Here is a 13,145-nt window from a genome sequence, read left to right as displayed (position 1 = left end):
CGTCCTTCGTAACTAGTAGCTTCTCTTTTTAAAATAAATTTGAACTATCGTGCCAAGATCCTGTCCTCTTTTGGACCATTCTTCTTGATGCCTGCTTTTGGCCTTAAACAAGTCATTGCCTTCTTAGACTTCAGAGGATAAAAGGGCTCCTTTACTTTTGTGTTCCTATTCTATTGAACTGTGATTTCCTAAGGCACAAGGAGCTATAATCGTCCGTTGGTATCCCTGGGGCGTTGTTTCCAGGACCCGCCTTGAATACCGAAATCCTTGGATGATCAAGTCCTGTAGTCGGCCCCAGCTTCCGCAGGTTCAGCCACAGGTTGTGTAGTGCCCTAGTATTGATTGAAAACAAATCTGTGTGTAAGTGGACCTGTGCATTTCAAACCCATGTTGTTCAGGGATCATCTGTACCCTTGACATTCTTGCTGGTGTATTGGCTAAATTCTTTTTTAAAGTTTTTCATCTAATGCAATACAAGACTGCTTCCTTATATGCTACCACAGATAATGGATTGAGCTCAGACATGGATGTGTTAGAAGGAGCAGGCACCTAGTTCTCTGCAACAGTTAGGATGGTAACCGCAGCGGAAATGTCACTTAGGAAGGGAGTACACCTGCATGTTCTGTACATTGTGGGTCTTAGAATCTGTCGTTTGATAATTGGTTGCCTGTATTCTGCTTGCAGCAGCTAAGAGCGTGAGACACATTCGTCTCCTGAATATCTGATCTCTTGCATGAATCACAGCCATTAATTAACAGTCCAAAGTCCAGTCTGTCTTGAAAGCAGTCCAGCACCACCTCAGCTGTAGGTTCTTCTTGATCTCGTTGCAAGCAGCTGAGAGGATGTTAAACATGTGGGACAACTGGCTGCCCCAGTTGGCTCTGTCAACCATTGATTCACGCAACAGATAACAAGGTCCTATCGAGGAAGGAATGTGGGGCAGGACACAGGTGGCTTAGGAGACATTCCCTCCCCTCCAGGCTTCAGGACAGTGGGGGAACAAATGTTACACAAATGCTTACCAGACCTAGAGAAGAAGTACTGGAAAAGGGGAACATGCAGATTTGGGGGAGAGTATAAAGGAAGCTGGGCATGGGAATGGGGGAGGCTTTGTGGAAGAGACAGTGTTTGGGTTGGTCCTTGGAAGGTACCTGGGGATGGAGGTATGGAAGGCCAGGGTGAGGTACTTAACACGGAGATTTAGGAGAGTGCGTGAAGCATTCTGGGGTTTATTGGACTAATGGAATGCAGTGAAGGTTAAAAGCTTTAGAGCTTGCTACAAATCTTGGTTCTGTGTCTTATTAGCTGTAACCATGACTTATCTGATGGCTCCTCACTTCCAAATCTGTAAAGCAAAGCTAATGGTGCCTACTTCATGGAGCTGCGGGGATTAAAGGAGAGCGTGTATCAAGCTGCATTCTTACTCTGGTGCTGGTGCGTAGATGTGCTCACAGTAGCATTACGGATGAGTCTGCTGGTATAGGGTAAGACAGGACCCTGATCAAGAGCATTTTAAATTCTTCGCTAAGGATTTCATACTTTAGGGAACTTAAAAGATTTTTGAGAAGGAACAGGACATGGTCTGTTTTATCTTTTTTTTTTTTTTTTTTTGCGGTACGCGGGCCTCTCACTGCTGTGGCCTCTCCCGCTGCGGAGCACAGGCTCCGGACGCGCAGGCTCAGCGGCCATGGCTCACGGGCCCAGCCGCTGCGCAGCATGTGGGATCTTCCCGGACCGGGGCACAAACCCGTGTCCCCTGCATCGGCAGGCGGACTCTCAACCACTGCGCCACCAGGGAAGCCCTGTTTTATCTTTTAAAAAGATAATTTTGTGCTCGCTTCAGCAGCACATATACTAAAATTGAAACGATACAGAGAAGATCAGCATGGCCCCTGCGCAAGGATGACACGCAAATTCATGAAGCGTTCCGTATTTTAAAAAACTAAAAAATAAAAAGATAATTTTATTCAGTCCAAAGAAGTCAGAGTTGTTATATTGATTGTCTCATTTGAAGGTCCAGCATGGCTTCAAAGTAAGGTTGTTTTTCCATACTAATAAATATCAAAATGTTGATTGAATGCATTTTTCATGGACATCTAAAGGTTGTTTCTTTAAATGTAATGCTGTTTATAACTTTGGTAGAACTGAAAGCAGCTTTTTATTTCCAATTGCTATTTGGTGAAAATGCTGCTGGCTTACATTAGAAAAAATAAAGTTGCTCAAGGGAAATAACTTCAGTATTGCAAAAGGGAAAGAAATGAATATAGATCAGTTTTCCTTTGCTCCCTCATAACTTAGCTATGTTATTTCTGAGCCCTGTGTGATGTCTAGTAGTGTTCTGATCCATTTAAAACAGAATTCTATACTACAGGTCATCCAGTACATATGCCCCTACCCCGTATTTGTTATAGTACCAAAACCAAATTAAACCCCTGGTCTGCAGGGAATAGTTCAATTATGAGGCTTAGGTTTGCTTAGGGAATGTGCTTTAGGGCCTGAGTACCAAATGCCATTTTCTGGCTCAGTCTTAATATAGCATCTTTTCAAAGGACATGGACCAAGTTGTGACCCTACTTTCTCTGGGTGCCCTGGGAAAGGAGGATGGAAAGAGCTGTGCCAACTTATAAGCTCAGTGTGTTTGACCACATTCCCCCAATTACATTTGGGAGTGAGTCTAGTTTCATCTCCAGGCAGCCTGACATACCTAGCATCTTTAGATTAAAGTTCACCTACCTCCTTCCAATGAGAATCAGGTTATGATAGGCACATGGAAAATATAGGTGGAGTAGCCATAATACCCCAAAGTTCTAAAAAAGGAAGGAAAAGCAAATAGGCTCATTGTCAAGTCTAACAGTTACTCTCAGTTTGGTTCTGAACTTCCTAGTATCCACAGCAAAAAGGGAAACATGATTATTGGTATCTGATAGACACCCCTATCATATTTACTGTTATATCCACTTTATGTATTGATCCAAGAAGCTATACTTTAGTAGACAAATTGCCTTCCCTTTTATGTAGGGCACCTGTAATGAACAGAGCATAGATTGAAATGAAAAGTTCCTCGGGTATGTATTCAGGCTGCTTCTTTTAAAAGCAGGCATTAGGCCAAGTGAGATCTCCAAGGATCCTTCCACCTCTGAAAGTAACTTCTGTTGCGGGTGGCTGCCACTCATACGAAGTTATCCATCATTGTGTATCTAAGAGGGCGATGCGTGTCCTTCAGACCCCTTGTTCAGATTGGAGATGCCGGAAGACAGCAGGACAGGCCTGGGATTCGTAGTTATCGCTCAGAAGCTTAGCTTACGCACATGTCCCTACCAAGAACACTCACCCTCCATGTTTCGGGGGTAGGGGAGGCAGTGAATAAATGCTATAGGAAAAGGAGAAGGTTAGGCCTCGGCCCTGGGGGGAGGCAGGCCTTCTGCCCGCAGGCTTCCTTTCCAGCCATTCTGCTCTGCCCACTGGATCAGGGCCTTGGGAACCAGTTTTTGCCCCTTAGAGCTGCCTCTGCTCCCTCAGTTCCTGGGGGTGCTTCTCCTGGAGCAGAACGTCCCTTCTCCCTTAACCCTCAAAGCAAGTGCTCAGGTCCCTTTCCTGGGAAGGTTTTGCTGACAGACGCTGCTAGGAACGGACGGGGAATAACCATGGTGGGGACGGATCCCAGAACCCCTCCGAAGTTGTTAGGTTAGTGCCCAGGGGTTCTCACTCACCCCTTCCCTTGGTTTGTTCTGGGTATAGGAACTAAAAGCCTCAATGACGCTTATTCTAGTTTACTCCTAAGTTTGGGGCTTCCTGTTTCCCCTTCTTTAGGACTCACCGTCCCGCGTCTCCCCGCAAGAAGGAACTGTGACCCCTTCCATCAGGAAGGCGGAGTTCTTGGTAGAGGTGAGGGGCTGGCGTTAGGGGCTCACTTCCCGTCCCTAAACTTGCCTGTTTTTGAGGTACATGGGGTTCCCAGAGAGTCCTTCCTCCTCTCAGTAGCACCCTTTTCTCAGGTCTCCTCACAGCCTCCAGCGCTCCCTCCCTCGGGGACATGGCTGTCCTTTAGCTGCCTGTGGTTCTCAGTGTAGATTGGTATTTTCATTACCATACCCTTCCCCTTCTGCTCTTCAAGGCACAGTCTTTTTTAATCTGGCCTCCCCCCTCCTTTAATTTAATTCTTGTGTAGATTATAAAGTACACAGTAAATCCTTACCAGGTAAGGGATTAGTTTGCATTAATTGAAAGCTCTTTTGAAGAAATAGGTATTTTTCCTAGTGTATGTAACTCAAAGTAGTTTCCCTACCACTGTTGCCTGGTAGAGGTTAAATGAGAAGATAATTATTTCTAATTACAGTATCAAGTGTTTGTAAGTGCTTGAAGATATTTGAAGAATTTGTTTTTGAGAACCCTGAACACTTTGCCTAATCTCCCTTACACTGTTAATTAGCAGTATCTGTGGATAAAGGATTGGGCTTTCAAAAGTACGTGTATTCCAGCCCCGGTTCCAAAGGATCCTTGATTCCAGGTTTACTTTACCTGCAGTCAAGAAAGAGAACTTTTGATGCTACAGATTTTCTTTTTTCAGGGATACCAAGAGGAAGAGGTGGGGAGAAATAAAACCTTTATGGTAAAAACTAGTGACTCAATTCCTGTTCCGTACACCGTGAACAGAATGTACCACTGTCAGAAATGGACTATGAAAGGAAGTGCTCTTTGTCTAAACAAATTAGAACAAACATTGTACTAAGACACTTTACTAATAACATATCCTTTTGGATACCACATGAGGGTCTTTTTGGCTTTTTCATTTTGAGCATGTAGTGTGGAGAAGTAGCTTTCTTCTCAAATATAGGTCTTGAATATTCTGTATAGGTATCTGGAGTAGTGACGTCTTGATAAGGATGCTTATTGAGCCTTCAGAGTTATTTTTCCAGTACAGATTGGCTCAGTTAGCAAGAAAACCAGATGTTTGATGCTAGGGTCCCGTGAATGGGTTGGCTTCCCTGGGTTCCATATTCACTGAGTGGCTAGACATTTTGCAAGTGCATATCAGGTGACCACAGTGTAGCAAGAGGGAAGATGGCTTGGTAGCATCATGTATATTACCAGTAAGGAAGTGATATAGGGACTTCCCTGGTGGCACAATGGTTAAGGATCCACCTGCCAGTGCAGGGGACATGAGTTCGAGCCCTGGTCCAGGAAGATCCCACATGCCGCGAAGCAACTAAGCCCATGCGCCACAACTACTGAGCCCGCGTGCCTAGAGCCCGTGCTCCGCGACAAGAGAAGCCACCGCAATAAGAAGCCCGCACACCGCAACAGAGTAGCCCCCGCTCTCAGCCGTTAGAGAGAGCCCACGCTCAGCAACGAAGACCCAACGCAGTCAAAAGTAATAAATACATTAAAAAAGGAAAAAGAAAGTGATATAAAGCTCACATTCTTCTGATAGAACGTACAAAGTTCCCCCCTTCAGGGCCATGCTGAGCAGTGCCTTGTTTTCTCAGCTCTGTCACCCAGCCTAGGGAAGGGTGTCTTCCCTTCTCTCCGGGCAAGTCCATGGCTTATCTGCTGAGCGCCTGTTCCTGTATATATCTAGATATCAACTCTTCACTTGTAAGGCCCCAGCATCTTCTTTATAGGCTCCTTGTCTTACTTGCTTTTCTGGTTTTTACCATTTTTCTCCTTCTCCTTCTTCTCTTTGTGATTGTAAATGCATGGGCATGATTCTGATAAAAGCAATAGCTTTTTTATCCTCATAAAATTATTTTGCCTCAGTCACTGTCTGCCTTTTAGAGCATGGATGAAGTGGAATGGACTTTACAGGCCGTGCCAAACCCGAGAGGGGTGTGGCTTCAGGTGGCAACACCAGGGCCTTGGTAGGAAGTCGCGTGGATGAAGATTTCAAGCTCAGCCTGAGGGTTGGGTCTGGACCGAACCTGGAGTGCCCACAGAAGTCCGGGTGACCATGTGAGGGACACTACAGAACGGGTGCTCACGCGGTTGGTGGCTTGTACAGATCTCCCAGAGTCTTGCATAGTTCATATAAACCGAGTGGAGCCCCAGCTAAGCTGTTTATTTTCTGGGGATTTCAAGAAACATACATATTCTTTATGAGGCTTGCTTTTCTCGTAAAATAGGGCTGGTGTGAAGAATATGTGAATACATAAAAAATATTTAGCATAATGCCTGACTCATAATCAAAGTACTCGGTCAGTATTGTCAGGGAAGCATGCTCTGAAGACAGACGGCCTGGATTTCAGTCCTATCTCTGATGTTTACTAGGCAATTTACTTAGCTTCTCTGCATCTAGTTTTCTCATTTGTAAAATGGTACTAATAGTAGAACCTGTCTCAGATTTTTTAGCCAATAGGATATAGCACGTGTCACTAACAGGATACTTTTTCCTCCCGGGCGTGTGGTAGGATTGAAGTTAGGTAGGGCCAGTGCAGTGAGTTCAGGAAGCCCAGGAGTCCCTTCTGGGGCAATCTTTAGGAACCAGTGGACGATTTGCCAAGTTACCTGCCCCTGCTGTGGCCACCAGCAGCGTTCCTGATGGTAGGGGCTCCATCACAGCCTGGGTCCCTCAGCCTACCAGCAGCAGGCTTGTTAGCATGAGCGAGAGAGAAGCCTTTCCCTTTTTTCAAGCCCCTGGGATTTTGACGTCGATGGTTACCCCAGCAAAGCCTAGCGCATTCTGACTGGCACACCAGAGGAACAGCCTTGATGCTACACCTAAAGTTAGATTTCAGCTGAAATGAGTAAGACTGCAGAATGTCAGCTGTGTTGGCTTGGACACTTAGGCCACAAAAACCTGCAAAAGCCTTTGGGTCCTGAACCTGGAGCTCCTTTGTGGGCCTGTCTGTAACACCGCTCTCGTGTGTGCTCTGAAATACCTGTTGCCTGGGCAGTGACCACCGGTTTGAAGGACCTGACCCTTTCCTTACATGACCAAGCTCAAGCAGCTTTTCTTCAGGCAAAAGTTTACCATATCTGGCCTTGGGACTAAGCAGGTGGTTGTTATCTGGCCTCGGGACTAAGCAGCTGGTTGTTATCTGTCCGCTGGTCCTGATCTCTCGGCCCCTGCACCTTCTGGCCACTCTGTGACCCCAGAGCCCCAGGCTCTCCTGCCGCAGTCCACACCCTCCCGGTGTCCACAGGAGCCTGCATTCCCCTTTCCAGTTCTCCTGGTTTGGATGGTGTGCCTCTGCTTGGCTGTGCTGCCCTTTTTGTTCATGTCTCTCTGGAGCTTCAGGGGGCACACATGACATGTCATGGGGGGCAGCCCTCTCTGGAAGCTTGAGCCATGTGTCTGAGCAGCACTGATAACGACCGAGATGTGCTTGGCATCCCAGTGAGGAAGGTGAGCTCCCGGGGGTAATGGTGCTGGAGTCTTGGGTTGGAGCAGAGATGATTCAGTGTCAGGTTTTGACATCTGTCCAGGGCTTAAAGCTTTTCCTTGCCTTTGTTCCAGAACACTGAGATGACAGTGGAAATGTTTCTGCTGCCAGAAGGAAAACACCATTGGGAATGGCTTTTCACTAGCACGCTGGTGGTCTGCTTTTCACGTAAGGTAATAATAGACGGGTAATTCGGAGAGAACTGAAGGAGGTTAGCAGTCATTTTTAAAGACAGCATCTTTTCTGCCAAATCGGTAATTCAACTTCCTTTTTTTATTTTATTATTTTTAAAATTTTTTGGCTGTGCTATAAAGCATCTTACTTCCCCGACCAGGGATGGAACCCGTTCCCCCTGCAGTGGAAGCACGGAGTCTTAACCACTGGACCGCCAGGGAAGTCCAGCTTCCTTATTTTTTAAAAATTGGAAAATACAACAGCATAATAAAAAGAATGACTCCTTACAATGCCACGGTGCAAAGATAGCCATTGGTAACAATTTGGAGCTTGTTTTTCTGTTAGTTTTTTCGTACAGGTACATTTTTTAAATGAGATCGGGATGATAAACAATAGCAAACCTCTACTGAAACCATTTTCTGTGCCAGGAAGTCTTTAAGTACTTCATGCGCATTATCTCATTTATTTCTCACGACTCTTCAAAGAATCATTATCTCCATTTTACAGAAGAGGACACTGAAGCACAGAGAGGCTAAGTCATTTTTCCAAGGTCACACAGCTCATAAGAGTGGTGCCAAGATGGAAACCAAAGCAGTCTGTCTCCTGAGCCCAGGGTTTTGACTATCCTGTGTGTGGCACTGTCTCACAGTCAAGATAGCTTGGAGTACACTTCATGGCATTTTGCAGTGTTAGCTCTGAGTTGTCTGGTTCTGTCTCCTCATTCTATAGATTAGGACATCAAAGACCACACAGGTGATTAGATATACCCGAGGACATATAGCTGGTAAATGTTAGTGCCAAAACTGGAGCACGTGTCCCACGATCCACCTGCTGATTGACTCTGGGCCATCTGTGGACCTTTGTCTTCCTCCCTGGGCCCCAGCCCTGAAGCAGCTGCGTTGTACTGGTGACCTCCGTGCCGAGTCCAGATGAAATGGAGGACGGAGGACTCCCACAGCTTTCTTCCAGCATATACCTGAAATCCCAGTTTGAGTTCAGGGAAATGGATGGGCAGCTAGTGATACGTGTTAGCTGGATCTTAATTATCCTGCAGAGCTAGGGCTGCAAAAGGCTGAAGCGTGCAGCCCAGCAATAGTTCCGGCTTTCCACCCTCATCAGACATTTCTAACTGAGATTTGCCAACCAGCAGTGAGATTGATTGATTGAGCTTTAAACGCTCTTGCTTTCCTCCACCTGGACTCTCGGGGACATGCCAGGCATTGTTGTAGCTTGACAGTAAGCCAGAAGTCAGCCAGCCATCCGTGAGTAAACATTCCTGCGTACACGGCTGGCCTGGCCCAGCGTCTGTGAGAGAACTGGGCCCTTGCCCTGAGATGTTGGGGCTGGGTGGCCAGCTGCCATGGGCTTGAGAATTAAAGGAAGAGGAGCAGGTGATGCGGTGATGCCTTCTTGCTGTGTTTGGTAAGGTAAGATTTACAAGCCTCTGTATCTTCAGAGGTTTGGTGGACTTCCTAATAGGGGCTATCAAGCAGGTGGGTTTTTTTTAAACAACCTAATCTGATCTTATCAGAGCTCCAGGAGGGCAGGAGCCCTCCTTCTTATGACTCTTACAATGTGGAGCAAAAGAAAGACAAGAGGAACACATGATACATTAATCAAAACTAGTGTATTCTGGGCTTCCCTGGCGGCGCAGTGGTTGAGAGTCCGCCTGCCAATGCAGGGGACACGGGTTCGTGCCCTGGTCCGGGAAGATCCCACATGCCGCGGAGCGGCTGGGCCCGTGAGCCATGGCCGCTGAGCCTGCGCGTCCGGAGCCTGTGCTCCGCAACGGGAGAGGCCACAAGGGTGAGAGGCCCGCATACCGCAAAAACAACAACAACAACAAAAAACTAGTGTATTCTGTTAGAAGTCAGGTTCGTGGTTACCTCTGGAGATGGGGGTGATGTTGTTATGACTGAAGGGGGCACAAGGGGAGCTTCTGTTCTTTTTTTTTAAAACTGGGTCCTGGTTACACTAGTTTCACAGTTTGTGAAGATTTGAGTTTTATTCTTTTTAGATGTGCTCTTTTCTGCATGTAAATGAAACTTCAACTAAAGTTTAAGTCTTTATTTGTGTATCAAGTTGCTCATTGATACTAAAAAAACTCTGTTTAGTTGAATCGGGTTGAAATGATGTAGAACTAACTTACTACCTAGGTATTAAGAAAACATCTTTACCTGGAATGGTCGTGTCTATGTGGACTGAACTGCTATGGTCATTTTTTTATTCTCCTCAAATGTATCTTAAATGATTTCAGTGTAGATTCTCCTGGAAATAAAGAATGATGTCGCTTTAGTTCAGCAAACATTTAATTGACAGCCTCCTGTGAATAAGGGGCAATGCTAGCTCTACTAGCTGGGTGCAGGTGTGGTACCACCTCTCCCCTGAAGGAGCAGATGAACGATAAAAGGAGGGATAAAGTGCCACAAGAGCACCATGGGGGAATCACAGAAAGGACAGGCAGCTTTCTGGCGGGACTAGGAAAAGATTCATGGAAAAAGTAGCACTTGAAATGGATTGTGAAGAGTATGTTGGATTTTGGGACCTTCCAATGCAGGGGACGTGGGTTCGATGCCTGGTCGGGGAGCTAAGATCCCACATGTCTTGGGGCAGCTAAGCCCGCATGCCACAACTAGGGAGAAGCCCACGTGCCGCAACTAAGATCCGATGCAGCCATAAATAAATAGATAGATAGATAGTATGTTGGAGTTTGATAAACAAGTGGATGGATGGCCGGCATTGTGAATATCATGCATGTGAACTTTAGGTTGCGTGGCTCCCTTAAGATGACTGGCATCCATCAGGTGCAAGGTGAGGCCTGAAAGGTAAGCTGTGGACTGAACAGTGACCAAGTTGTGTTACATAATTTGGGAGGCACTAGGGAGCCAAAGAGATTTTCTGTGAAGTAGAGTAGCACAATCAGATTGGATATCTTCAGTGAAATCGAATTTCCAGCCTCGTGGTTGTACCGTTACCGTTAATTACCCTGTCTGCCCAAAACAAACATTTCCTGGGCTTAGTGCATCCTTTGTTACTGTAATTTGAGCCCATTCCTGTTTGGGTCCCCTGGTGAGCCATAGCTGCTTGGCTTCCATGAACTTCCTGCGGTCATCTCTCCAGGACCTGAAGGTGATGATTATGTGCCTTCTTTAGTCTCTGCACCCGTCCTCCCCCTGACCAGGTGAAGTCACAATTGCTTTATCCCTTTTTCTAGTCTTACACTGATTTGGCATTTATTTCCTTCCAGCCTTTCCTATGTGATGCTCTTCTGCCAGATAAAGCAACCAGGGTCTCTCATGACAAAGCTGTGTGTGGGAAGAGAGGGGTCAAGAAATAACGCTAACAAACTTTTGTAAGTTGTGAAAGAGGCCTGACCCGCCGACCTGGGATTGTGTCCCACTGTACCATTGGGCTCCCCCCTTTCGGAAAAAGCCCTGGGTAGCCTTTTTCATATGGCAGAATGTTAATGCTCACTGTTGGAAATGGTCCACATTTGAGCCTGAGTCACTTTGGCAGTATGAGGTCTGTTATTATCTTAGCGATTTTTTACTATGTCAGCCTCTTCTCTCCTTAAAAAAAGCTAACTTGAGGGCTTCCCTGGTGGCGCAGTGGTTGAGAGTCCACCTGCCAAAGCAGGGGACATGGGTTCGTGCCCCGGTCCGGGAAGATCCCACATGTCGCAGAGCAGCTGGGCCCGGGAGCCATGGCCGCTAAGCCTGTGCGTCCGGAGCCTGTGCTCCGCAACGGGAGAGGCCACAACAGTGAGAGGCCCGCGTACCACAAAAAAAAAAAAAAAAAAAAAAGCTAACTTGAGCTGAATATTGTCCTGTCTCCCATTTTTTCTGTCAAGACTCTATATCAAGGCACTTTGCTAATCAAAGGGTTGTTAACTTGAAAAATAAGATGCTTCAGTTTAGATCTTAAGTATTTTTGTTTAGAGATTGTGTTCAGACTCTATAAAGACCTGTTTTTAGTCCTCTGGGGACAAGAGTAGTAGAGTGTCCTGAGGTGGAAAAAGGACCAGCGTTAGGGTGACTTGGATTCAAATCCTAGCTCTTTAAGTCTCTGTTTCTACATGTTATATGGATGTAACACATTCTTTGCCTGCCATGGTGGTGAGGCTCAGGCAAGGCAAACCCTGTGGACATTCAGTGCCTGGCGCGCAGACCACATTTGCCTTTCCCATTCATTCATTCATTCATTCATTATTGTCAGCAACAATACCTCACTCAACAATACCTCATGGAAATCCTTCCAAGTTTCCTAGTATGTTTTTTTTTTAATTTTTGAATTTTATTTTATTTATTTTTTTATACAGCAGGTTCTTATTAGTCATTAATTTTATACACATCAGTGTATACATGTCAATCCCAGTCGCCCAATTCATCACACCACCACCCCCACCCCCCGCCTCTTTCCCCGCTTGGTGTCCATACGTTTGTCCTCTGCATCTGTGTCTCAATTTCTGCCCTGCAAACCAGTTCATCTGTACCATTTTTCTAGGTTCCACATACATGCATTAATATACGGTATTTGTTTTTCTCTTTCTGACTTACTTCACTCTGTATGACAGTCTCTAGATCCATCCACACCTCAACAAATGACCCAATTTTGTTCCTTTTTATGGCTGAGTAATATTCCATTGTATATATGTACCAAAACTTCTTTATCCATTTGTCTGTCAATGGGCATTTAGGTTGCTTCCATGCCCTGGCTATTGTAAATAGTGCTGCAGTGAACATTGGGGTGCATGCCTTTCCCTTTTAGAGCACAATCTAGCCACCCCCTTTGCCAGGGTGCTCAATGATGCTTTGCAATTCCTTTTTTCCAGGTGGCCCTTGAGTGAGAAAGCTATTTCACATGGTCTTAATATTGTCACTGTTGTTGTTGTTTTTAACATCTTTATTGGAGTATAGTTGCTTTACATGGTGTGTTAGTTTCTGCTGTACAACAGAGTGAATCAGCTATACATATACATATATCCCCATATCCCCTCCCTCTTTCTTCTCCCTCCCACCTTCCCTATCCCACCCCTCTACGTGGTCACAAAGCACCGAGCTGATTTCCCTGTGCTATGCGGCTGCTTCCCACTAGCTATCGGTTTTACATTTGGTAGTGTATGTATGTCAGTGCTACTCTCTCACTTCGTCCCAGCTTCCCCTTCCCCCTCCCCATTGTTGTTTTTAATCACTTTGGTTGAGTTTTGGGTTATTTGTTTCCATATCTGAATACTGTTGTTTTATTACTCAATTATTAAAATTAATCTTGCTCCATATTATTCCATCATATCTGTTTAATCATTCCATTAAGAAAATAATTTCTTGTGTTGACGAATGTACCTACTGGGACTTTGCTTCCTTCCTTCCTTCCTTCCCTCCCTCCCTCCCTCCCTTCCTTTTTTTTTTTTTTTTTTTTCATTTTCCTTTTAAATGATTGAGTACCGAATTGGGTTCATTTCCCATAATGGTGAAGTTCACTGTGAATGGGGCATGGCAGGCATCCCAGTTACCTGGGCACTTTGGGAAACCAGAACAGACTTGATAACCTCATCTCATTATGTATTTTCTATCCTGGCAACCAAGAGTTACTATC

General features: G+C 45.6%; 1 protein-coding gene and 1 non-coding gene across 3 annotated transcripts in view; both read left to right on the top strand.

Annotated features, from left to right (window-relative positions):
- Window positions 1–13,145, top strand: part of TMCC3 (transmembrane and coiled-coil domain family 3) — a 68,771-nt gene that overhangs the window by 44,433 nt on the left and 11,193 nt on the right. The window lies entirely within an intron of this gene.
- LOC132434663 (U6 spliceosomal RNA) lies at window positions 1,831–1,937 on the top strand. The gene has a single exon (XR_009521379.1). It is a non-coding gene; the product is annotated as a U6 spliceosomal RNA (small nuclear RNA).

Source organism: Delphinus delphis, chromosome 11 (genome assembly GCF_949987515.2).
Source record: "Delphinus delphis chromosome 11, mDelDel1.2, whole genome shotgun sequence".
In the NCBI taxonomy this organism is placed as follows: Eukaryota; Metazoa; Chordata; class Mammalia; order Artiodactyla; family Delphinidae; genus Delphinus; species Delphinus delphis.
Note: the sequence above shows the minus strand (reverse complement) of the source record. Positions and strands in the feature narration are given on the sequence as shown.